The 27120-nt window shown below is 37.5% G+C and overlaps 1 long non-coding RNA gene and 1 pseudogene across 1 annotated transcript in view; one reads left to right on the top strand and one right to left on the bottom strand.

Moving 5' to 3' along the window:
• The window catches only part of LOC140698068 (uncharacterized), a 218045-nt gene that overhangs the window by 9168 nt on the left and 181757 nt on the right, over window positions 1-27120 (bottom strand). The gene's annotated exons all lie outside the window — the stretch shown is intronic.
• On the top strand, window positions 12581-13496 carry LOC107033887 (olfactory receptor 5AC1-like; annotated as a pseudogene).

The raw sequence follows: 27120 nt of genomic DNA, 5'->3' as shown, positions 1-27120 counted from the left end.
ATTTGCCAATATTTTCTCCCATTCTGTAGGTTGTCTTTTCATTTTGTTTATGGTTCAGTTTGCTGTGCAAAAGCTTTTAAGTTTAATTAGGTCCCATTTGTATTTTTGCTTTTATTTACTTTACTCTAGGAGACAGATCCAAAAAAACATTTCTTTGATTTATGTCAAAGAGTGTTCTGCCTTACACTGTGTAGCACAGGGAAATATACACAAAATGTTATGATAAATCACAGAGAAAAAAATGTGACAATGAGTGTGTATATGTCCATAAATGACTGAAAAATTGTGCTGAACACTGGAATTTGACACAACACTGTAAAATGTTTATGAATCAATAAAAAATGTAAAAAAAAAGAGTGTTCTGCCTATGTTTTCCTCTGTGAGTTTTACAGTATCTTGTCTTACATTAAAGTCTTTAATCCATTTTGAGTCTATTTTTGTATGTGGTGTTAGAGAATGTTCTAATTTCATTCTTTTACATGTAGTTGTCCAGTTTTCCCAGCACCACTTATTGAAGAGACTGTCTTTTCTCCATTGTATATTCTTATCTCCTTTGTCATAGATTAATTGACCATAAGTGGTGGGTTTATTTCTAGGCTTTCTACCTTGTTCCATTGATCTATGTGTCTGTTTTTGTGCCAATATCATGCTATTTTGATTACTGGAGCTTTGTAGTACAGCACAAAGGCAGGGCACATAATTCCTCCAGCTCCATTCTTCTTTCTCAAGATTATTTTGGCTATTTAGGGTCTCCTGTGTTTCCAAACAAATTTGAATTTTTTTGTTCTAGTTCTGTGAAAAATGTCATTGGTAATTTGATAAGGACTGGATTGAATCTGTATATTGCCTTCGATAGTACAGTCATTTTAACAATATTAATTCTTCCAATCCAAGAAAATGGTATATCTTTCCATCTGTTTGTGTTGTCTTCAATTTCTTTCTTTAGCATCTTACAGTTTTCTGAATATAGATCTTTTGCTTCCTTAGGTAGATTTATTCCTAGGTATTCTATTCTTTTTGATATAATGGTAAATGATACTATTCCCTTAATTTCTATTTCTGGTAGTTTGTTGTTAGTGTATAGAAATGAAACAGATTTTTGTATATTAGTTTTGTATCCTATAACTTTACAAAATTTGTTGATGAGCACTAGTAGTTTTCTGGTACCATCTTCAGGATTCTCCATTTAGTATCATGTCATTTGTGAACAGTGACAGTTTTACTTCTTCCTTTCCAATCTGCATTACTTTTATTTCTCTTTCTTGTCTTATTGCTGTGGCTAGGACTTCCAAAACTGTGTTGAATATAAGTGCCAAGAGTGGGCATCCTTGTCTTGTTCCTGATCTTAGAAGGAATGCTTTCACCTTTTCACCGTTGAGTATGATGTTAGCTGTGGGTTTGTTATATTCAGCCTTTATTATGTTGAGGTATGTTCTCTCTCTGCCCATTTCTAGAGAGTTTTTATCATAAATGGATTTTTAATTTTATGCAGCTTTTCCTGCATCTATGGAGATGATCATATGACTTTTATTTTTTAATTAATTAACGTGGTGTATTACAGTGATTGATTTACAGATACTGAAAATTTTTTGTATCCTAGGGATAATGTGATCATAGTGTGTGATCCTTTTACTATATTGTTGGATCAGGTTTGCTAGTATTTTGTTGAGGAAGTTTGCATCTATGTTAAGTTGTGATATTGGACTGTAATTGTCTCTTTTTGTGTGATATCTTTGTCTGATTTTGGTGTCAGGGTAATGTAGCCTCATAGAATGAATTCAGAAGTGTTCTTTCCTCTGCAAATTTTTGTAATAGTTTCAGAAGGATAATTGCTAACTGTTCTGTAAATGTTTGGTAGAATTCCTCTGGGAAGCCATCTGGTCCTAGACTATTGCTTGTTGGGAGTTTTTAAGTTACTGATACAATTTCATTACTGCTAACTGATCTGCTCATATTTTCAACATTTCATTCTGGTTTAGTCTTGGAAGATTGTACTTGTCTAAGAATTTGTCCATTTCTTCTAGATTGTCCATTTTATTGGCATGTAGTTGTCACAGTAGTTTCTTATGATCCTTTGTATTTCTGCGGTGTCAGTTGCAACTTCACCTTTTTCATTTCTAATTATTGATTTGGGCAGTCTCCTTTCTTTTCTTGATGAATCTGGCTAAAAGTTTATCAATTTTGTTTATCTTTTCAAAAAAACACCTCAGTTTCACTGATCTTAAAATTATTTTTTAAGTCTCTGTTTCATTTATTTATGCTCTGATCCTTACGATTTCTTTCCTTCTACTAACTTTGGGTTTTGTTTTTCTTTCTCTAGTTTCTTTAGGAGTAATGTCAGGTTGTTTAAAATTTTGCTTGTTTCCTGAGGTAAGCTTGTATCACCATAAACTTCCCTCTTAGAACTGCTTTTGCTATGTCTCATAGGTATTGGATTGTTGTGTTTTTGTTTTCATTTGTCTCTAGGTAATTTTTGATCTCCTCTTTGATTTCATTAGTGATCTATTCTTTGTTTTGTAGTGTTTGTTTAGCCTCCATGTGTTTGTGTCTTTTGAAGTTTTTTTCTTGTAGTTGATTTCTAGTCTCATAGTGTTGTGGTCAGAAAAGATGCTTGATATGATTTCAATCTTCATAAATTTACCAAGGCTTGTTTTGTGGCCTATCATGAGATCTATGCTGGAGAATATTCCATGTGATCTTGAAAAGAATGTGTATCCTGCTGCTTTGGATGGAATGCTCCCTATACAGCAATTAAGTCCATTCAGTCTAACGCATCAGTTTAGGTCAATGTTTCCTTAGTGAATTTTTGTCTGGAAGATCTGTCCATTGATGTAAGTGGGGTGGTAAAGTACCCACTAATATTGTGTTACTGTCAATTTCTCCTTTTATGTCCATTAATATATGCCTTATATATTTAGGTGCTTCTATGTTGGGTGCATATATATTTACAAATAAGTTATATTTTCTTCTTGGATTGATCCCTTGATCATTATGTAGTGTCCGTCTTTGTCTCTTGTAACAGTCTTTATTTTAAAGTCTATTTTGTCTAATGTAAGTATTGCTACTCCAGCTTTCTTCTAATTTCCATTCACATGGAGTAACTTTTTCCACCCTCGCACTATTAACCTGGTTCAAAAATGGGCAGAAGAATGGAATAGACATATTTCCAAAGGGGAAATGCAGATGGCCAGCAGGCACATGAAAAGATGCTCAAAATCACTAATCATCAGGGAAATGCAAATCACAACCACAATATTACCTCACATTGGTCAGAATGGCTATCATCAAAATGAATACAAATAATAAATGTTGGCGAGGATGTGGAGAAAAGGGAATCTTCATACACTATTAATGGGAATGTACATTGGTTCAGCTGCTATGGGAAACACTACGGAGGCTTCTCAAAAAGCTAAAACTAGAACTGCCATATGACCCAGCAATTCCACTCCTGGGTATATGTCCAAAAAAAAACAAAAACACTAATTTAAAAAGATACATGCACCTCAGTGTTCATAGCAGCATTATTTACAACTGTCTCGATATGGAAACAACCTCAGTATCCATCAACGGATGAATGGATAAAGAAAATTGTGATATATATATATACACACACACACACACACACACACACACACACACACAATGGAATACTACTCAGCCATAAAAAGAACAAAATTTTGCCATTTGCAGCAACATGAATGGACTTAGAGAATATTATGGTAAGTGAAACAAGTCAGATAGAAAAAGACAAATACTGTATGATTTCAATTATATGTGGGATCCAAAAAATACAACAAACCAGAGAATATAATTTTTGTTATAGTTAGAATCAAGCTATACATGTGAAATATTTGTAGTTTACTGTACAGGAATCATACCATAGTAAAGGTGTTAAAAAAAACAAAAACAAAAACAAAAGTGAGATGATTAAAACCAAGCACATAAGTATATCAATTGTCCTCTAAAACCAAATTTGCTGCTGGCAATTAAAGCATGATACAAATATTATCATTAATTTAAAAAAAGCAGACTAATAGACATAGAGTGTAAACTAGTGTTTACCAGTGAGCAGAGGAAAGGGGCAGGTGGAATACTTGGGTAGGGGAGAAGAGGTACAAACTATTAGGTATAAAATAAGCAACAAAGCTATAATGTATAACCTGGGGAATCTAGCCAATATTTTATAATAACTATAAATGAAATACAGCCTTAAAAATTGTGAATCACTATATTGTACACCGGAAACTTATATAATACTGAATAGCAACTACACTTTAATAAAAGAAATAATTAAAAATAAAAATAAAAAGAATTAGCCATAGGAGACCTAAAAAAACACATAAAATCCATTCAAAAAGTGGTATTTCCCTAAATGTTCTAAAAGTGTTCTAATAAGAAATAATTTGATCATTAAGAGATAGAAAAACCAATTTCTTACAACATGTGAGAAACAGAAATCACTCAACCAGACAGAATTTGGAACAATTTACAGTTTAATTGACTCATCTCCTTCCTTTCAAAGAAGATTCCAGACCAGGGTCCACTGTAACAGACACTCAAATATATTTGCTGACTGAATGGCTAAGTTATACCAATTAAGTCTTTCCTGAATCATTAACAATTTGACTGCATCTAAGAAGGAAGTGGGCTTTTGGAGAACTTGGAGAAGCATCTGAACTTCTGACAAGGTCAGATAAGTCAAAATAATGTTTAGACATTTGCTTGAAATTTCTACTTCTTTCTCTATGATACATGTCAGATCTTATGCCACATTTTCCTTTTTTTCTAGTCACAACTAGAAAATATGCCACTTAAATGAGGTAGAAAAGAGATAAAATTAAAAAAATTCAAATTAAAAACCATTAAAACTCCAAATAACACATTTGAATCTGGAAGGGATCATCAAAGGACCCCCCCCAAAAGAAAAGTTAGCTAAAAAATGGATGAAGATCTGGACATTTACAAGGTACTAAAGGATCATATCATTAATTACTTGCTAGATGTAAGGGAAAACAAACATGGAGAAATCTTGCTGTTACCTCCTTAATCAGTGGATCATACTGAGCCTCAGTAACAGTAAGACAAACAGACTTCTTTTGCTCCCTGGTGTGATGCAATATGAAGTTCATAATATCATCTATGATGTATTCTTGCCAAAGATGCTTAATCAAGCCTTTGGATATAATTTCCTCTGGGAACAGAAAAATACAGGGAATAGGAAAACAAGTCAAACAAAGCCAATTAAACAAATCCAGAATGTGGAACCCTCCACAAGACAATTGAAAAACTGGCCCAATTACTCCAGACGTCATAGCCATTTGGGGAAAAAAAAAAAGCCCCAAACCATTGAGATTAACAAAAAGAAATGATAATGCTCTGTATCGACAAATATAACAAACAAGTGCAATGCAGTGCTGCATAAGACAGTTTGGGAACTGGAGAAATGTAAATATAGATGGATTATTAGATGGTATTGGGAGAATAGTATTAATTTTGTCTGATTTCAAAATAGTACTGTAGTTAGGAAGCAAAATGTTCTCGTTTGTTAAAGATGCAGTTTAAAGTGTTTAGTTGTGAAATGTTATGATATCTGTGATTTTCATGAAAATATTTACAATGTTTCTCTTTGGAGAGGAGATAAAGATGGTGGAGTAGGAGGACAAATCTCACCTACCCCCATGAACACATCAAAAATACATACACATGTGGAGCAAATATTACAGAAAACAAACTGAAGACTGGCAGAAAGACTTTTATATGACCAAGGGTGCAAAGAAAGATCCCCTGGAGAAGGATAGATAGGGAAGAGAAGCAATCAGGTCAGGACCTGCACCACTAGGAGGGGTCACAGAAGAGCAAGGGGATTACATTGGCTTGTAGATCCTCCCTGGGGAGTAAGCAGTTCAAAGCATATAGTGAGTTCCCCAGCTTGGGGTCTGACACTGGGAAGATGAGTCCCCTTAGCTGCTTTGAAAATCAGTAGGACTGACAGGAGGGCTGTAAAAAACCTAGATTCTACTCATGAAGACTGTGTAGACACTTACATACTACCAGAAATGTCAGAGGAAACCGACTAAAACTGCCTGGGATTCTCCAGGTTTCCACTGACTGCCCCCGCAAGCGCATGCCCTAGCCCACTCCAAGCACCTACCCCAGCCTCTCTGGCTCTGCCACAGATCCACACTAGGGCAAAGACTTCCATTGTCAAGGAGAATGTGCACGTGGCAGGGATGGAGCCACTGCATCTGAATGGGACATGGGCTGTCATGCTGGCACTCACAGAGGTAGTGGAGAGGAACTGTCTCGAGCTCTGACTGCTATGGTGGGATTGCCCCAGCATGCACCCCAGCTCACAATGAGAGAAATTACAACTGATATCAAAGAGACACAAAAAATCACAAGAATATACTACAAACAGTTATATGCCAACAAATTGGACAACCTAGAAGAAATGGATACATTTCTAGAAACATACAATCTTCCAAGACTGAATCAGAAAGAAATAGACAATCTAAAAAGACCAGTCACGAGTAGTGAAATTGAATTACTAATCAAAAAACTCCCAGTGAACAGAAGCCTTGGACTGGACAGCTCCACAGGAGAATGCTACTAAATACATAAAGAAGAGTTAATACCTATCCCTCTCAAACTGTTCCAAAGAACTGAAGAGGAAAGACCACTCCCAAATTCATTCTACAAGTCCATCATTACCCTGACGGCAAAACCAGAAAAAGACACTACAAAATAATTACAGGCCAATATCTCTGATGAATATAGATATGAAAATTCTCAATAAAATATTACCAAATGGAATTCAACAATGTAAAAGATTATACACCATGATCAAGTGGGATTTATTCCAGGGAGATAAGGATGGTGATACACAGTAACAAAAGGAAGGACAAAAATCATGTGGTCATCTCAATAGATGCAGAAAAAGCATTTGACAAAATTCAACATCCATTCATGATAAAAACTCTCACTAAAGTTGGTATAGAGAGAACATATCTCAACTTAATAAAGGCCATATATGACAGATCCACAGCTAACATCAAACTCAGTGGTAAAAACCTGAAAGTTTTTCCTCTAAAAACAGGAACAAGACAAGGATGCACACATTCATCATTTTATTGGACATAATAATGAAAGTCCTAGCCACAGCAATCAGACAAAAAAATAAATAAATAAAAGACATCCAAACTGGAAGGGAAGGAGTAAAAAGTCAGTATCTGCAGATGACATGATACTCTATATCGAAGTCTCTACCAAAAAAGTATTAGAATTAAAAAATGAATTCAGTAAATTTGTAGGACACAAGATTATTATACAGAAACCTGTTGCTATCTTTATACACTAATAATGAACTATCAGAAACTGAAAGCAAAAAATTCCCGTTTTCAATTGCATCAAAAAGAATAAAATACCTAGGAATAAACTTAACCAAGGAGCAGAGAAATCTATACTCTGAAAACTGTAAGACACTGATGAAGGAAACTGAAGATGATACAAAGAAATGGAAAGATACTTGCGTTCTTGATTGGACAAATTAATGTTGTTAAAATATCCATACTACTCAAAGCAATCTACAGATTTAATGCAATCTCAATCAAAATACTTAGGACATTTTCCACAGAACTAGACCAAACAATCCTAACATACGTATGAAATCACAAAAGACCCTGAATAGCCAAAGCTATCTTAAAAAAGAACAAAGCTGGTGGTAAAACTATCTTTCAGTGATTTTGTTTGTGATTGCATATAATTTATATGCTAATTTGGGAAAATTAACACCTTTACTGGATCAAAGTCTTTCTATTTAAAATTTCTTTCTATTTAATGTATGAATTTTCATACCTTAAACAAACGTTTATACCTTTCAGTAGTTTTACGTTTTTGCCAAATACATATAGGTCAGGCATATTTCTTGCCAAGTTTAATCATAAAAATAGATATAGATAAGTATGATTATGTGAATATATGTATGTGTGTATGTATATATGTGTGTGTGTATGTATATACTTATATACCCTCTGCTCATTTGAAAATCAGTACAACTTGTAGTAGGCTCTCTAAATATACGTTCCTCCATATCCAAGTTTCCTTTGTAACCATGGTTCTGCATCCATGGATTCAACCAAAAGGGAGGGGATTGTGCAGTACTGTAGTATATGCTGTTGAAAAAAATCTGAGTATAAGTTTCCCCACCCAGTCAACCCTGTGTTGTTCAAGAGTCAGCTGTATTTTAAATTTCCCAGTCTTTACACTACCAAAAAGTAAGTAAAGATTGGGAAATTTATTATTTGCTATTTCAAAATTTGTAGTGTAACTCAGTACAATTTTCCCAGGAGGCCCACTGAAGATTTGTTATAAGAATATTCTTAATGCCGTGCACACATTTGGACAAATTAGCTTCAATTCTAGAACTTTAAAATTACAGGTTTTTTTTAGGAAAAACGATGTAGCCCAAGAGATAATCTACATGTTTTTCAAACTAAGAACATAAGAAAATATAAATGATATATTATTCTAACAGCATAATTAATGTAAAATATGTGTGGCAGTATTATAATTATTTATATATAATTGTGTATATAACTTTTATATCTAAATATACACCAGTATAGCTACATGCATGGGTTAAAGGTCAAAGAAAACAAACCTCAAAAGTTAACCATATTTTTCTGTGATTAGTGAGATTACAACAATTTTTCATCATGCTTTCCTACATTTTAATTTTTTCTACTATTAAATTGAAATTATTTTTTAGAAGAAACAAGTTATAAAAGTAATAGGTGTAAATGGATTTTTTCACAGTGATTTGTTGATAGATCTGTATGCCCAGTAGATGACTTTATTCTACAAGGAATCTTTTAGTGACATGGAGGGAATTTCAATATTATCTTCCCAAACAGACATGAAGATGAGAGGACATAAATATCTTTCCTTCCAAGCTGCATTCTTAAAGAAGATTAATATGAGATGAATAATTGTTTTGGACATTTTTGTTCTTATAGCATGAGTTCTTCATGACATTTTATATCTTATGGCATCTCTGCATCTTCTTATTGGAACTGGGTGAGAATGCAGTGCTTTATTTTATTGTCATTATTCTTTCCATGAAAAGTGATAGAACATATTTTAATACCAAGAGTTTCTTAGGAGCTGTCGAAATATCTGAATTTTTTTTTCAGATGATTTATCTACTAATTGGAGCAGAAAGCAATCTGAAACTGAATAGTTAAATAAACATATTCAAAACTCTGAACCCTTAAGGATACAAGCTATATATTTATAGAGTGAAGATTTGAATTAATGCTTTTACATATACAGCTTAATTGCTATACTCTGCTGTATACTAAATAGCAAAGAGGAGTCATAGTCTTAGACTGTGAGCAGATGTTCCTTAGAAAATCCAGTGTTTTACCAGTGAGAACCTTAAAACAAGGTCATAAAGTGGTTTAGGCATAATCATTTAATAATTTAGAGGTGGAACTGACTCAGAAATTTTGTTACATTTCTGTGAATATTTTCTTTGCCAGGATAATAAGTTATAGAACAAATCTGTTGAATACTTTGTATCTTCAAAAGTAGAATTCATTCTGGGCTTTACTATACTGTCATAGAATTTGGAAGATTTCTTAACAGTGAAGAATCATAGAGTTATGGGGCTTTTTTTTTTTCTTTTTACATTTTTTATTGATTCATAATCATTTTACAGTGTTGTGTCAAATGAGTTATGGGGCTTTTAAGAGCAGTAAATGCCTTTGCCTTCAACCTGGTTCTTTTTTAGATTGTACTTCTCTGGAAATGAGCAGAAAGGAGTTCCCCACATCTGCCCAGAGCCACACCTCATTATTTTATTCTAGACAGAAGGTAAAATGAAGATAATCTGGTACTTTCAGAGATTTGACAGCAGTGTGCTTACTCAGTGACTACTGCTAATGTTACCAACCCCTCTTTTGTATTATTTAAAGTCTAACATAAATCTCAAACAAATTTTCTCTTATACTGTTCCCTATGAAGATGCAGAACTGTTTCTTTTAATGTAGCCTCCCTTTTAAAAGGAAAAAAAAAAAAACCCTCTCCATGACTTTCTGTAGAAAACACCCCAATTCTTCTAAGTGTTTACTGTTCAAAGATTATTCTTATCAGAACTGAAATCACAAACCCTATCTTACTCAAATTTTCTACATGGTTTTCTTTTCTGAATTACAAAGCAGGCACTTTGAGAAAACATTTCAGCACAGCAGACTTGGCCGTGAAACCTTCAGCTACATTGTGCAGAATTGGTGACTAGGTTATAGAAATAAAAATATGTGTTGGAATGTCTCCCACTTGGCTGGACATGTCATGAAAGGCAGCGAGATATGAATCCAAGACTTGTAAGTATTCCCTTGCACAGTTATAAACTTAGAGCAGCCGTTTCTAAACGGCTAGACCCGTCTTTAGATAACTGAGGCAACATTTTGAATGCACAAAACACATTTTATGTTTTGAATATATATCATTTGTCGTTGATAAGATGCATTTTGAGGATGAGGACTTAGGTTTACCCTCTCCCCTCCCCGGGTTTCCACTTGATTCCCAGGATTATCAAACTAACAGATACATTTTTAGATTGAGGCTCTGTTCTGCCTTCCTATCTTCATATTAGCCATTACCTACTAATGTGCTTCATCTTCTCTCCTCATTTGATTTGGATTTATACAAAATTTAATTTTTTACTATTTAAATTGCATCCAGATATTCAAAACAGTGGCTATTCTTTCCACTGTGCTGTCTTCTGTAATGTTATATTTCTACCCTGGCTTTCATACTCACACTTGTAATCTCAAAAAGGGCAGGGAAGGGAAATCCTTATAATTGTTTTAGAATTATGTGCCTCTTACATATTAAAAACATTCTTGGTTCAAAAATGACAAATGCTGGAGAGGCTGTGGAGAAAGGGGAACCCTCCTACACTGCTGGTGGGAATGCAGTTTGGTGCAGCCACTATGGAAAACAGTGTGGAGATTCCTCAAAAGACTAGGAATAGACTTACCATATGACCCAGGAATCCCACTCCTGGGCTTGTACCCAGAAGGAAATCTACTTCAAAAAGACACCTGCACCCCAATGTTCATAGCAGCACTATTTACAATAGCCAAAACATGAAAACAACCTAAATGTCCATCAACAGGTGACTGGATAAAGAAGAGGTGGTATATTTATACAATGGAATACTACTCAGCCATAAAAACCGACAACATAATGCCATTTGCAGCAACATGGATGCTCCTAGAGAATGTCATTCTAAGTGAAGTAAGCCAGAAAGAGAAAAAAAAATACCATATGAGATTGCTCATATGTGGAATCTAAAAAACAAAAACAAACAAACAAACAAAAACAAAGCATAAATACAGGACAGAAATAGACTCATGGACAGAGAATACAGACTTGTGGTTACCGGGGTGGGGGGCGGGGTAGAGGGTGGGAAGGGATAGACTGGGATTTCAAAATTGTAGAATAGATAAACAAGATTACACTGTATAGCACAGGGAAATATACACAAAATGTTATGATAAATCACAGAGAAAAAAATGTGAAAAAATAAAAATAAAAATAAAAACTATTTTCCTAAAAAAAAAAAACAAAAAAACATTCTTGGTTAATGGCATGATAATTGTCTACATTAATCTGGAGAGTCTTAGCTCTTAGATTCTTCCCAAATCTGCAGATAAGCTGGCTAATGCCTATTTTTATTTTCTTCTTACAGGAGGGGTTATTTTAGCATCATTGGTGAAATACAGTTAGGTTTTAATATGTGACTGAGCTAGGATAGACAGTACTATACCTTAGGAGGCATTAAATAAATGATGGCTGAATGAATGATTATGTTCACATATGAGAATTTCTTGAGTAAAATTAAAGAGTCTATTTGAAATTTAGGTGTCATTTGAAGAATGTATAACCAAGAGTCTACTAGGAATTTGGGGTACATATTGATGAATATATAATCAAACAACATAAGAAGAGATTGGAAACAGCAAAAATGAAATTTTAACTTACTGTCTTATTACTCTATCCATTAATGTCTTAGTAGGAAATAATAACACATATCAGTAATACAAAGATATAGCCCATTTTTTGGTTCAATAGAAAAGTTACAAAAGAGTTCTTGAGAAATGGTGAAAACATTTTGGAACCTGAACAAGAGTCTCACTTTTTAGAGATTGCAGAATAAAATGCATTATATATTTTTTATTCTTAACTTTGTACAACATTTCACTGTTAACACATTCAGTTTTAAGGTATTTATGAGTGACAAATTATGTCTACAGCCTCCTCCAGAAACCTCTAAGTAAATGTATATAGATTTTTAAAAAGCATCTAAAAAATCCTTCCTCATCAAAATTCTTTATAATTTACTTAATACTCTTGTGTGTGTTTTTAAAAAGACAAAACCCTATATCTTCATATTTGCCCAGTAAAGTATATGTGAAATAGAGAAATATGACATTGACACTTGAGATAAGTTTTCATGAATCTTGATTAACTTTTTCATTTCCATTCTCCTATTGCAGTGACAGCCTGAGTAGATATGATGGAGGCAAATAAGACGCTGGTGACTGAGTTTGTTCTCACAGGACCTTCAGATCTTCCAGGGCTGCAGGTTCCCCTGTTTCTGGTGTTCTTGAGCATCTACTTCACAACCATAGTGGGCAACCTTGGGCTGATTTTTCTCATCTGGAAGGACCCTCATCTTCACACCCCCATGTACTTCTTCCTGGGCAGTTTAGCCTTTGTAGATGCCTTTTCTTCATCCTCTGTGACCCCCAGGATGCTTGTCAACATCTTAGACAAGAGTCAAATGATATCCCTCTTTGAATGTATGGCCCAATACTATTTTTTTGGTTCCAGTGCAACTACAGAATGTTTCCTCCTGGTAGTGATGGCCTATGATCGCTATGTGGCCATACGCAAGCCCTTGCTTTATCCAGTGGTGATGTCCACCAGACTCTGCACTTGGTTGGTGAGTATGTCATATGTAATTGGTTTTCTGCATCCTGTGATTCATGTAGGATTGTTATTTAGATTAACCTTCTGCAGATCCAATATAATACATCATTTCTACTGTGAAATCTTGCCACTTTTCACAATTTCATGCACTGACCCATCTATTAATGCACTGGTGCTTTTTATTTTTGCCACTTGTATACAGGCTTTTACTTTTATGTCCATTATAGTCTCTTATACTGGTGTCCTTTTTGCCATCCTGAAAAAGAAGCCCAAAAAGGGCAGGAGCAAAGCCTTCTCTACATGCATTGCCCACCTGCTCTCTGTTTCCTTGTTCTATCTTCTTCATGTATGTGTGTCCTGGGTCTGGCCGAGATCAATACCAAGATAAAATGTATTCACTATTCTACACAGTCATAATTCCCTTGCTAAACCCTTTTATTTATAGCCTAAGGAACAAGGATGTTTTAGGTGCCCTGAGAAAAGTGATAAAAACATAAATATTTTTCAGGAAAATAGTCAGTTTTCTCCTTTTAACTCTCTGTTTAAATAGAGCATAATAACTGGTCCTGGGCTTTGCACATGGTATGGTCTAAATAAATAGTCTTTAAATGAATGACTAATAATATTTAGACCAGATATGCTTGTGAAAGTTTTAGGTTAATGTGATCATCAAATTATTAGTAAGAACAGATATCACCAACTTTTTGCTGTTGTTGGTGTAAATCTGCCCTTGTAGTTGAAATTGAAACTGAAGCCCCCAAATTCCTAAGTTTGTGATATAGATGAGCACTTGTGTTTTCAAATATACACATTTTAAAACTCTTTAGAACTTATATTCTTTTAAAGGAAGACTCAGTGTGTAAATCCTCTGTTTAAAAATATTGATGCCCTCCTAAGTCATTCTTGTGTAAGTAATTTTTAAAAATCTTCCATTCTGTGGCTATATATGATGATCCAAATGATATGTACATCAAAGTAACATTGTTAGACTAAATATGACAAGATATATTTATCTGGAGGCATTTAAATGATTATTTATAGGAAGTTTAACAGTAATTTTGAAAATTAATTTATATTTGTATTGCATTCATGAAAAGATATGCAAATATAAAAAATACTTAAAATAGGTCACAGTGTGCCCTGGCTAAAACAGGCACCCACAGGCCCACAAGGACATCCACGTCCTCATATCCAGAACAGGGAATATGCTAGGCTACATGGCAAAGGAGAATCGAGGTTGCAGTGGAATTAAGGTTGCTAATCAGCTGGCTTTAAGAAAGGGAGATCAGCTGGGATTATCCAGGTGGGCCTGATGCAATCACAAGGGTCCTGGGAAGAGGGAGACAGAAGAACCAGAGGCAGAAGAGGTGTAAGAACACACGGGATCCACTGTGAGAAGGATCCTACCCACCACTGCTGGCTTTGAAGACAGAGGAAGGGGGCCAGGAACGAAGGGGGCCAGGAGCAACGGAAGGCAAGCAGCCTCCAGAAGCTGAAAAGGCAAGAAAATGGATTCTCTCCTAGAGCCTCCAAAAGGAATCGGCACTGTTGACACCTAGCTTTTAGCCCTGTGAGACCCACATCAGGCTTCTGACCTGCAGAAGTGTAAGATAATAAATGTCTGTTTCTAACCAGCAAAAGAGAAAAAAAAAAAGTACTTAAAATAATCAATTTTCTTGCAATATAAGGAAAAGTTCTGAGTTTTAAAAACTTCTTTAAATGTATTAAATAATCTTTGGAATACAGTGTTTCTGACAAACTTACACTGATTGAATACAGATGTGTGTGTGTGTGTATATATATATTTTTTTCTGATATTGATAACTACCTGAAATAGCAGGTGTGCTTGATCGACTGATAATTACATAAGTTAAATGGATTTTTCCTTACAAAAGTTATGCATGTTTTCCACCTGGTCCTTTTGCCCTTTGGTCTCCTGACTTTATTACATTTGGCCTTGTCAATATCCTAGCAGAAAATACGGGAAAAATATCCTCATATACCTGATGCATTCTCCTTACCTCTAGCCTGTTCATTGATTTGAGGGAATAAACCACTTGTGGGTCAGATAACCCCAAGCCCAAGGTGGGCAGGCTGCCTTCGGCACAGGTGTGTCAGCCTAGTTTCCTGAGACCCTAGTCACTGTCCCTGCATCTGAGCTCCGCCTTCTGCTGTGAGGGCTCCTTCTAAGCAGCTTGCTCCCTGTGGTGCAGGGAGCTCCTGTCTCCATCCCTCCACAGTCAAGACCAGTGGCAAAGCTTCCTCTCTTTCTTCTATTTGCCATACAGACTATTTAGGCTCGGCTGTCATACAATTGTTGTGTGTCAATAGATGGTCATTCTCTGTATCCTTTATAACTTTATTATTTCAGGCAGTGGGATGCCTGAGCCCATACTTTTTTCCTCTGCCCTATGCTTTTTCTACATTCCTGTAAGGTGGTATGTGAGGGGGAGGAAAACACCAGATGGGCGAGGGAATAAAAGCCAAAAGCCAAAGGTGACTAAGGACAAGTAAGTATGTTCATAAGAGTAAAACAGGACAACAGAATGACCTGACGCTGATGGCTGAAGAGCACAGGGAAGGAGATGCGGCCAAAATACCGCCAACTGCTTCTTCTCATGCCACCCTGTGCCCTGGGCTAAGGGAGTGAAAGGAACCCTCTGGATATGCTTCCTAACTTCATATATTTTACGTGTAAGTTCAGGTCCCTGTGCTAGGTTTTCCATAGGATCCTGTGAGCTCTTTGTAGAAACTTATTTTTCAAGGTTTCCTATTTTAAATGAAAGATGGCTTGGAATCCACTGAGTAGCCTCATAATCAGGTGCGTCACAGTTCAGTTTACAGAGTACTATAAAACTGCATAATTTTTTGATGCATCAGACCCTTCTGATAACAAGTAACAAGACTAAGTGTCATCAACCAGGTCTTGCATATTTTCTTCTTCCTCACCCAGAGAGTACAGATAGTGGTTCTCACTCTTGGTTTTCAACCCAAACCAAACAAATCAGAGTCTCTAGAAGGAGGTTTCAGGCTTCTGTACTTTTAGAAACTGCTCCAAGTGATTATAATGTGCAGCCAGTGTTGGTAATGACTGGAGACCGTGGTGAAACTTAGCAAGCCATTGATGGAGATGTGATGATTAGCACGGAGTAGAGGAATTCTCTGTGTGACTGCTACAGTGATTTGTCTATCAAAAAGGCTACTTTATGATGCTTTAGCCCATTTCTCTCAAGACTTTCATTCTTCCATGTTTTTGACAAGACAACCAGAATAATGATATATACCTGCTGTGTACTGCACAGTATACATATTTATTTGAGACTGTGGGTCACAATCCTAGGGGCATGATGGCATCACCTAAGGTCTTTTCAAATAAAGATCCTCCGATGAAATCTCAGACCAGGAAAATCAGGTTCTCTGGAGATGTAACCCAGCTTTGGTCTATCTTTAACAGCCCAGGTGATGCCAATGTGCAGGCCAGTTTGAAAGTTCCTGTTTTAAGAGGCAAGTAAAATCCTGAGATGGTTCTTGTTCTCTCATTGTTCTTGGAAGTTGAAAACAACTATCTCAATGATAGTGAGTGTGGACGTGGAGTTTGCTGTCTGAAAGCAAATGCATTCATGAAAACACTGTAGATGACACTATTTCTTTCAAATTGCCATCAGATTATCAGTTTGGGGAGTTAGGCCATACATATCCAGAGAGTTCACAAAAAGCTGCTTACAATTCTTTCCTAGCAAATACTTTTCTTGCCTTCTTAGAGTCTCATAGTTCAGTAGTGTTTTCTTTATGTGGGACAGTTCTCCATTTTTCCCCTATCACAGTGTAGTACAGTCAATCCACTGAACATCTACTAAGTGTCTACTGTGTATCTAATTTATATATTTGGAGTGTACAGCCTCTATATAGCATTGAATCTGGTCACTAAAATAGAAGAGGGGCCAAAGATGTAGAGATTTCTCACTTCGGTATGTTATCCTCAAATTCATGAGTATGAGCCCACAGGTGCTGGATTCAGCAGATCATTGGTGGGCCTGAGGTTCTGCATTATTCTGAAGCATCCAGGTGATTCTGATGCAGGTGGGCCTTGGACCACCTTTTGAGAGACAAAGCAGTAAAATGCTCAAGCATCCATGGCCACCGCTTTACAGTTTGAATTCTGACTTCTTCTACATAGGAAAGCCTACCTCTATGGTCTGAATGTTTGTGTCACCTCAGCATTCATATGTTGAAATCCCAAGCCCCAGAGGTGATGTTTTTAAGAGGTAGGACCTTTGGAAGTTGCTTAAATCACATGGTGGAAGCCTCATGAATGGGATTAGTGCCCTATAAAAGATGTTTCAGAGAGAGCCCTAGCCTTTTTCTCCATCTGAGGACATATTTGAATGTGGAGGCTGTGGACCAGGAAGAGGGCATTCACCAGAATTCCATCATGCTGTCACCTTGGGTTTAGACTTCCCAGCCTCCAGAAATGTGAAAAATAAATTTCTGTGTTCATAAGCTATGCAGACTATAGTTTGTTTTGATATTAGCCTGAATGGACTAAGTCACTATCTCATATTAAACCTTACTCAATTTAATGTTTTCATCCGAATTATCTTAATTGACCCTCTCAGGCACTTTGGAAGAATGGAAAAGAGGAGGTAATTCTTCCCTTCACAAGTCAGGCAGCCCAGAGTAATGGAAAAGCCCAGGATGTTAAATCAGAAGACCTATTATTTTTTACTATGACTCAGATAAGGCCAGAAGTAATCACAGTAGCCTCCATTAAATCTACTATTGCTTAGAGAGGTGAAAGAACAATGTTTGATGCTAACTTAAGAGTGCTGTAATTTCTTCATTTGTACAGTGGTGATAATAATATGCATTTATGCCTGTGATAAGCTGATTAGGTGATTTAATATATGAGGATGTACATTACAGAGACTATATCACTATACAAATTTTTATACTTTTTATGAGGAAAAAATTTTTTATACTTTTTTATGAGGTTTTACTTTTATTAGGAAGTTTAAGATCTAACTTTCCCAAAGTTACAAAATCAGTAAAGGGTCTTGCTTAAAGAAGAACCACTGTCACAAGGTATTGTCTCTAGACTGCCAGTGTGACCACTTTGTAATTCTTTTCATTTATATCAAGATACTGTGAGAAATGTCAGGAGCTCCAACACTGTAGAGAAAGAAGGTAGTTCATGTGAAAAAATTTTTGAAAAGTTAAATGAAACAAAATTAAAATGATATTACCATAATTACTGTACTAGCCACTCAAATTTATTTGCAAACTGAATGACTAAACTATTTCAAATTAGCCTTAACTGAATTAGTAACAGTTTTTTTGCATCTTAGGAGAAGGCTGGGCTTTTGGGGGACTTTGAGAAGCAGCTCTGAACTTCTGTTAAGGTCAAATGAGTCTAAACAATGTTTAGACATTTGATTGAAATTTCTATTCCTTTTATATGATATGGTTCAAGTCATTTTGTCATATTATTCTCATTTCTGATGTGTTACAGTATGCCAGCTAAAAATGAGGAAACAACTATAGAATAAAAATTTACCACTTTAAAATAAAAAGTATCCAAATTGGAATGGAAGTAGGAAAGTTGTTCTACTTGCAAATGGCATGATGCTCTATATAGAGAACCCTAAAATCCCCACTCAAAAACGATTAGAACCAATAAGTGATTTCAGCAAGACTGCAGGATACAGGATTAATATACAGAAATCTGTTGCATTTCTATATACTAATAATGAAATATCAGAAAGTAAAAAAAAAAAAATCCTGTTTAAAATTGCATCCAAAACCAAAGTAGATTACCTAGGAATAAAGTTAACCAAGGAGGTGAAAGAATTATATGGTAAAAACTATAAAATATTCATGAAGAAAACTGAAGATGATTCAAAGAAATGTAAAGATAGCCTATGGCTTTGGATTGGAAGACTCAATATTATTAAAATGACCATACTACTGAAAGCAATCTACAGACTGAGTGCAATCTGTCAAAACACTCATGGTATTTTTCCCAGACTAGAACAAATAATCCTAACATTTATATAGAACCACAAAATATGCCAAATTGCCACAGCTATCCTGAGAAGAAAGAACAAAGCTGGAGGTATAAATCTCCTAGAATTCAGACTATACTACAAAGATACAATAATCAAAACAGTATGGTATTTGCACAAAACAGACACATAGGTTAATGGAACAGAAGAGAGAGCCCAGAAATAAACCCTTGTACCTATTAATTAATGACAAAGGAGGTAAGAATATACACTGGAGAAAAGACAGTCTATTCAGCAAGTGGTGCTGGCAAAATTGGACAACTATAAGTAAAAGAATGAAATTAGAACACTCCCTCATACCATATACAAAAATATACTCAAAATAGTCTAAATACCTAAATATAAGACATGAAGCCATGAAAATCATAGAAAAGAGTATAGGAGAAACACTTATGACATAAATCATAGTAACATATTTTGAATCAGTCTCCCAAGGCAAAAGCAATGAAAGAAAAAAATAAACAAATACAACCTAATTAGATTTAAAAGCTTTTGCACAACAAAGGAAGCCATTAACAAAACGAAAAGAAAACTTATAAAATGGGAGGAAATACTTGTGAATGATATGACTGACAAGAGGTTAATATCCAGAATATACAAACAGCTCATACAACTCAATGTTAAAAGACCAATCCAATTAAAAACTGGGCAGAAGACTTGCATTTTTCCAAAGAAGACATCCAGATAGCTACAAGGCACATGAAAAGATGATCAACATTGCTAATTACTGAGAAATACAAAAAACCCCAAAACTGCACCAATGAGAAATCACTTCACACCTGTTGATGATAGCAGAACAGCTATCATCAAAAAGTCTACAAATAACAAATGTTGGTGAGTATGAGGAGAAAAGGAAACCCTCATACACTGATGGAAGAAATGTAAATTGGTACAGCCATTAAGGAAAAAAGTGTAGAGGTTCCTTAAAAACCTAAAAATAAAATTTCATATGATTCAGGCATTCCACTCCTGGGTATATATCTGGAAAAAACCAAACACACTAATTCAAAAAGATACATGCAATATTGTTGACAGCAGCAATATTTACAATAGCCAAGACATGGAAGCAAACCAAGTGGCCATCAAAAGATAACTGCATTAAGAAGAAGTGGTATATATACAATGGAATGTTACTCAACCATAAAAAAGGATAAAATTTTGCCAATTGCAGCAATGTGGGTGGACCTACAGAATATTGTGCTTAGCGAAATAAATCAGACAGAGAAAGACAAATACTATATATCACTTATATGTTGAGTGTAAAAATAATACAAATGAGTATATATACAAAAGAGAAACAGACTAAGACATAGAAACCAACTTTTTGTTACCAAATGGGAGAGAGAGGGAGAGGAGGGACAAATTAGGGGTATGGGGGTAATAGATACAAACTACTATACATAAAATTGATAAGCAACAAGCATTTACTATATAGCACAGGGAATTATACCCAGTATCTTGTAATCACCTATAATGGAATATAATCTGCAAATATACTGACTTACTATGCTGTACACTTGATACTAACAGAATATTGCAAATTAACTATACTTCAATAAAAAATTACCACTTGAAATTCCTAATGACATAATTGATTCTGGCAAGGATAATCAAAGGATGCTATAAACCCTAGCAAAAATGTGAATGGGGGCAGGGAATATTTGCAAGGTGCTTAAGAATCATATCATTAATTACTTGCTAGATATAAGGAAAAACACATAATTTTACAGTGGAGAGATCTGGCTATTACCTTAACCCACAGTTCACATCAAGCCTCAGGAATAATGAGACAGACTTTCCAGTGTGATGCAATATGAAGTGCATAACATCATCTATGAAATATTCTTCTCAAAAATGCTTAATCAAGCCTTTAGATATAATTTTCACTGGCAACAGAAAAATACAGGGAATAGGAAAATAAGTCAAAAAAAGCCAATAGGCAAATTCAGAATGCGGAACCTTCCACAAGACAAATGAACAACTGGCTCATCTCTCCAACAAGTCATAGCCATTAGAGAGAAAAATGATTAACAATAAAAATAAAAACAAAAACAAGTAAATGAAGTGGAAAGAAATGAGACGGCTTTGGATGAAAAGTTTTGATAGCTACAATAAATAAATACAATGCAGTGCTATAAAAGACAGTTTGAGCACAATTGGACAAATTTTAATATAGATGAATTCCTAGATGGTATTGAGAGAACAGTATTAATCTTTCTGATGTCCAAATAGTATTGTGGATGGGAAGGAAAATGTCCTTGTTTGTTAAGATGCAGTCTGAAGTGTTAAGCTGTGAAATACCATAATGTCTGTAATTTTTAGGAAAATATTTAATGTTTCTTTTTATAACATTATACCTATGTTTTTTCCTTACAGGTGATGTATCTCATTTACCCCACAAAAATCCTATTTTGTGTTCTCTGTGCCAGCTTTCAGATGGCTTGAGCTAGATGTAAAAGTTATTTTATGTACAAAGTTAAACTGCCCTCATCACAAATTGGTAACAGAATAATACATATCTCAAATTTGCTCACCCAAAACACCATGCCCTAACAAAAGAGCTTAGCTGCCTTCCTTTGCATAACGAAAATAGCTGACAGACAGATACTTAAAGTTATTATTAATGAGCCCTTGTTATCTGTCAAGTACAAGGTTAAGACTACACATTCATCCTCTCTTTTGACTCTTGCAACAACCTGTAAGTGCACATTATAACTTTCTTTTAAAATGAGGAAATCAAGGCTTAGAGAATTTAACTTACTGACCAAAGTATTAGAGGAAAAGTCAGATTTGAATCCAAGTCTGTCTATCCAAAGTGTATGCTCATAATCAACTCTGCTACTCTTCCTCTTGATGACTTCCTACCCCTAGTGAACTGTGAGGACATCAAGCATAGTTTCAATGGTGTATTGCTATATTGGGCATGGAACGTCTTTATTTTTCTCAAATAATCTCTTTACATATGAAAACAAATTTCTTCTTCCAGATGAATTAGAATTTACTAGTCAAACTATCTCCCAATGATTTTGTTTGTGATTGCATGTACTTTATAAAATGTATATATTAATTTGGGAAATTTACCTCCTTGACTAGATCAAGTCTTTTTGTTTAGATAAAATTACAGATTTCATATACTAAACAAATTTTATACCTCTCAGTAGTCTTACATTTTTGCCGAATACACATAGGTCAGGCATATTTCTTGCTAAGTTTAATAAAAAAAAATAGAATTAGATAAATATCATTATGTGTATATGTGTGTACATAATTATAGGTTTTTATGAAAACGACATAGCCAGGGAGATAACCCAAAAGTTTTTCAAACTAATAACATAGGAAAATATGAATGATATGTTATTAAATTAAAAATCATTTGTGAAACATTATGTGTAGCAATACTCTGATATTATTTATATATGTATAAAGGTTTATTTAAATTAAGTGTATATAAATGTATATATAATTTCTGTAAATAAATATACAGAGATATCATTCCATGGGTTAAAGGTAGAAGAAAAAAACCCAAAAAGTTAACTTTTGGGTAGTAAGCAGTGATTAGTAAGATTACAGCAATTTGTTTTCTTTGTGCTTTCTACATTCTCAATTTTCTTCCACAATTAAAATGTTGCTTTTTATTTTTAAAAGAAGGAAACAAGCTGTGAAGGAAAAGGGGGGCTGGGCTAACTCGTATATCTAAGTTCATAAGTGTTAGATTGGTGATTCCCTGCTCATGTTTTTTTTTTTTTTTCTTAGCCAGCTGGATTTTCAGAGAGACATATCTGGCCTTGAAATGTTGGTTTGCTGCCTCCCTGCCTCTACTTTTGTGATAATTATGCTGCTAAAGCTATTCCATGACTATTGGCCAAATACCCCTAGCTTGTAATTAACCCTATAAAACCTCATGCACACGTCTTGGAGGTGCTCAGAGCTTTGAAGCAGAAGCCCCTCTGAGCCTGCCGCCATAATAAATCTGAGTACTCCAACCCTACGAGTGGTGCTTGTTTCTTGGTTGGCTTGTCGTTTCCGTACATTTCTGGAGGCCCCAGCGAGGTTCAACCACGCCAGCCACTTGAACCGCTGGGCTGGTGGCTCTGGCCGATGGGGGGATGGGACTCCGGCAGCAAACGAGGTGGCGCCGCCGAACGGTATTCCGGGTTCTGTTTCATGATGGTGACTTGGCCCCCCCGGGTGACTGGGCTACAACCAGAGCCAGAATTGGTGGACGGATGGACAGACGCACCAGGTGGCTGTCTGGAGAAGGTAGGAACCCCCGGGGAGAAATCAGGTCCTGCCCCAGTGGACAGAAGAGGAGGCTGATCCCCTCCTACAGGAAACAGGATATTGGGATTGGTGGGACTGATGTTAACCTCTGTGTGTGTGTGTGTGTCTGTGTGTGTGTGAATGAATGTGTGGCCTGTGAAGCATGCAATCAGGCTTGAGTTTGTAGCTCCATGGCATTCTGCTACGGAGTTCGAGTGAGTCCCAACCTGCAGCTCCATGGTGGCCTCATATGGCCCAGGGCAGTATCAGTCCCTTAGGGTCCCGATCAGAGTCAGTGGCTTCTACGGACCCACCAAAGCTAAGTGGCACCTTCGTCCCCGCGAGGGGAGTAGCCAGGCGGACGCAGCAAAAACCCTCCTTTGTCTTGTCTGCGACACCAGTACAGGGTGGCTACACTGGGAGGGAAAGGGACATAAAAGAGCCAATGAGTCAACACCCCCTGTGCCCTCAGAGGCTAGGATGCTATTTCTTCGAGAAAGTCTCCTACCTGGCTCTGTCATAGAACACCCGAGACTTATTGTTCCCCTATTGAACTGACCCAAGGAGTGCCCCTTTTGCCTAGCCTCAAACCCCCAGGACTTGAGTTTAGAAGATGAATTTCTTCAGGACCGGGCTAGTCCAGCCTTGGATGTCCCCTTTCTAGTCCATTTGTTTTGCCATCAGCTGTCAGTCCCACACCCTTGGTACGTTAGTTCAAGATATAGAGAGGATTTAGTGCGGAAGCCCCTGGAACTGCTTGAGGCCTTGAGCTCCAGAGACATCAGCTGTGACTGGAACCCAGACTCCCTTTAAACAACTCATAGACCCAGGAAGAGACCGGTCTTTCTGGGAACTCCGGTGTTTTGAAGAGTGAAGAAGGAAAAGATATAAAGGCTACCTTCCCAAACACCCAAAGCAACAGATCTATTATCCTTAAACATCTCGACAGAATGGGAGGCTCGAAGTCGAAACCCACCACCCTAGGCTGCATGATGAAAAATTCCAGAAAGTGGTTCTCAGGAGACTATAGAGCTTGAATGACCCGTGGCAGGCTCCGCACTTTTTGTGAGCTTCAATGGCCAACCTTTGGAGTCAGGTGGCCCTCAGGAGGAACTCTGGACCTAGCAACAGTGCGAACAGTCTATCAAATAATCACTGGAACCCCAGGCCACCCAGATCAACTCCCTTACATTGACTCCTGGCTGAATATTGCCCAGACTCTACTCCCATGGATTTGGTTCTGCTCAAATGGACCTGGACAATGCAAGATATTAGCAGCTCAGCCGGTCCAGGCCAAAAAGACAGAGAGAGAAAAGCCTATTTTCCAGGGAGACACAGAGGACAAGATGTGCCTGCCCCCTCCATATGCCTCTGGGGCACCGACACCTCCAGTCCCACTGGTGACACCACCACCCTCTGTGTCACCACCTCCCTAACCTGAGGACCCAGAGGCAGAGCCCAGCCCCCAGCCTGAGCCTGTAGGAAGGAGACTCCGCTCAGCACAAGCCGGGAGACCAGCACCACCGGCCCTCCAAATGCCACTGCGGGAGAAACAATGACTGCAGCAAGTTGGGGAAGACGGGACTGTTCAGCCCAGGTACCCCGTACTCTACTACCAACCCTTTAGTACTACAGACCTTCTCAATTGGCACCATCATACTCCTTCCTACTCTGAAAAGCCGCAGGCTATGATTGACCTCGTAGAGTCTATCTTCCATTCTCACAGGCCCACGTGGGAAGATGTCCGCCAGCTGCTTCTGATTCTTTTCAATACGGAGGAGAGGAGACGCATTCTCACTGAAGCACGAAAATGGCTACAGGGCCGAGCTCCCGGGGACACAATGGATGTTGAGGGGTGGGCCATGACACGGGCCCCTGACAGCAGGCCAGATTGGGACTTTAACACCCAAGAAGGAAGAGAAGCACTGTGTGAGTACCAGGAGGCCATCCTACAAGGGCTGAGAGCGGGAGACAAGAAGCCAACTAACATGTCTAAAACGACCACGGTGACAAAGAGGCCAGACGAAACCCCCACTGACTTCTATGATAGACTATGTGAAGCATTCCGAGTCTACACTCCTCTTGATCCTGAGGCCCAAGAAAACCAGCGGATGGTCAATGCTGCCTTCGTAGCCCAATTGTGCCCAGATATACGCTGGAAACTAGAAACTGGATGGATTTGCAGGGATGAATGCTACACAGCTACTGGAAGTAGCAAAGTTTTTGTAAACTGAGAATGGGAAGTCCAACGAGAAGCAGACCAGCGAATGAAGGAGAAAGCCACACTCCTTGCAGCAGCCCTGGGGAAAACAGGCTTCAGCCAGAATCCTGCACCACCCCAGAAGAGGGGACCCCGACCATGGATGCCCTTGGGTGGAGATCGGTGCGCATATTGTCGGGAGACAGGACACTGGAAGAATGAGTGCCCAAACAGAGAGGATGGGAAGAGAGCCCCCTGCAAAAGGCCTCCTTATCAGCTGGGGCCACTAGCCAGTAATTGCATCAGACTGGCTATGGTTGACTCAGAATAGGAGAGACCGGGCTCCCCCAGAAGCCCAAGGTCAAAATGTTGATAGGGGGCCAACCAATGACTTTTATGGTGGACACAGGAGCAGAGTATTCTGTGGTGACTCAACCTGTAGACCCCCTGACCAAGAAAAAGGCGACTATTATAGGGGCTACTGGGGACTTGACTGCCCCCCATTTCCGCCAACCACGATCCTGTCAAGTAGGGGGCCACCTAGTGACACATGAATTTTTATACTTGCCTGAATGCACGATACCATTGCTCAAAAGAGATCTTCTATCTAAATTGGGGGCACAAATCACCTTCGTCCCCGGGAAACAGGCACATCTGACCCTACGGGGAGAGTCTATGATTCTAGCCATCTCAGTTCCCCGAGAAGAAGAATAGCATCTATATGAGAGCAGAGAACTCCAGGAAAATCCTAGCAAGCTCCTGGAAGAGTTTCCATTAGTCTGGGCTGAGAATGGGCCACCAGGCTTGGCACATAATCAGGCACCACTGGTGATTGACCTCAAACCTGGAGCCAGACAGAAGCAATATCTCATGCCTTGAGAGGCTCACCTAGGAATCCAGAAGCATATACAGCGCCTCCGACAAGAGGGAATCCTAACCGAGTGCAGATCTCCTTGGAACACACCATTGCTCCCAGTGAAGAAAGCTGAAGGAATAGATTATAGGCCAGTTCAGGACTTATGAAAAGTGAGTGAAGTAGTCACTACAATACATCCAGCAGTGCCAAATCCATACACTCTTCTAGGCCTCATTCCAGCAGGCGCCAAATGGTTTACATGCCTAGACCTTAAAGACGCTTTCTTCTGTTTTTGACTCTTACCTGTGAGCCAGCCCATATTCGCATTTGAATGGGAGAATCCCCACACAGGAGGGAAAACTCAACGGACATGGACATGTCTCCCCCAAGGCTTTAAAAACTCACCCACCCTGTTTGGAGAGGCACTAGCCTCAGACCTTGTAAAGTTCCCTGGGGAGACATTGAACTCTACTCTCTTCCAGTATGTGGATGACTTGCTGTTAGCCAGCCCCAGTGAAGAGGACTGTTGGAGAGGAACTTGAGCCTTTCTAGGGTTACTCCAAACAACTGGATATAAGGTCTCATGGAAAAAGGCCCAGATCTGCAAAAAGACAGTCAAATACCTGGGATTTATTATCTCAGAGGGACACCAAGCCCTAGAACCAGAGTGAAAACAAGTTATTTGTGCCATACTCAGACCAGAAACAAAAAGAAACCTGCGAGAGTTCCTGGGCGCAGCTGGG

Source organism: Vicugna pacos, chromosome 1 (genome assembly GCF_048564905.1).
Source record: "Vicugna pacos chromosome 1, VicPac4, whole genome shotgun sequence".
Lineage (NCBI taxonomy): Eukaryota > Metazoa > Chordata > Mammalia > Artiodactyla > Camelidae > Vicugna > Vicugna pacos.
The sequence above is the reverse complement of the archived record's forward strand: the minus strand, read 5'-3'. Positions and strand labels throughout refer to the sequence as shown.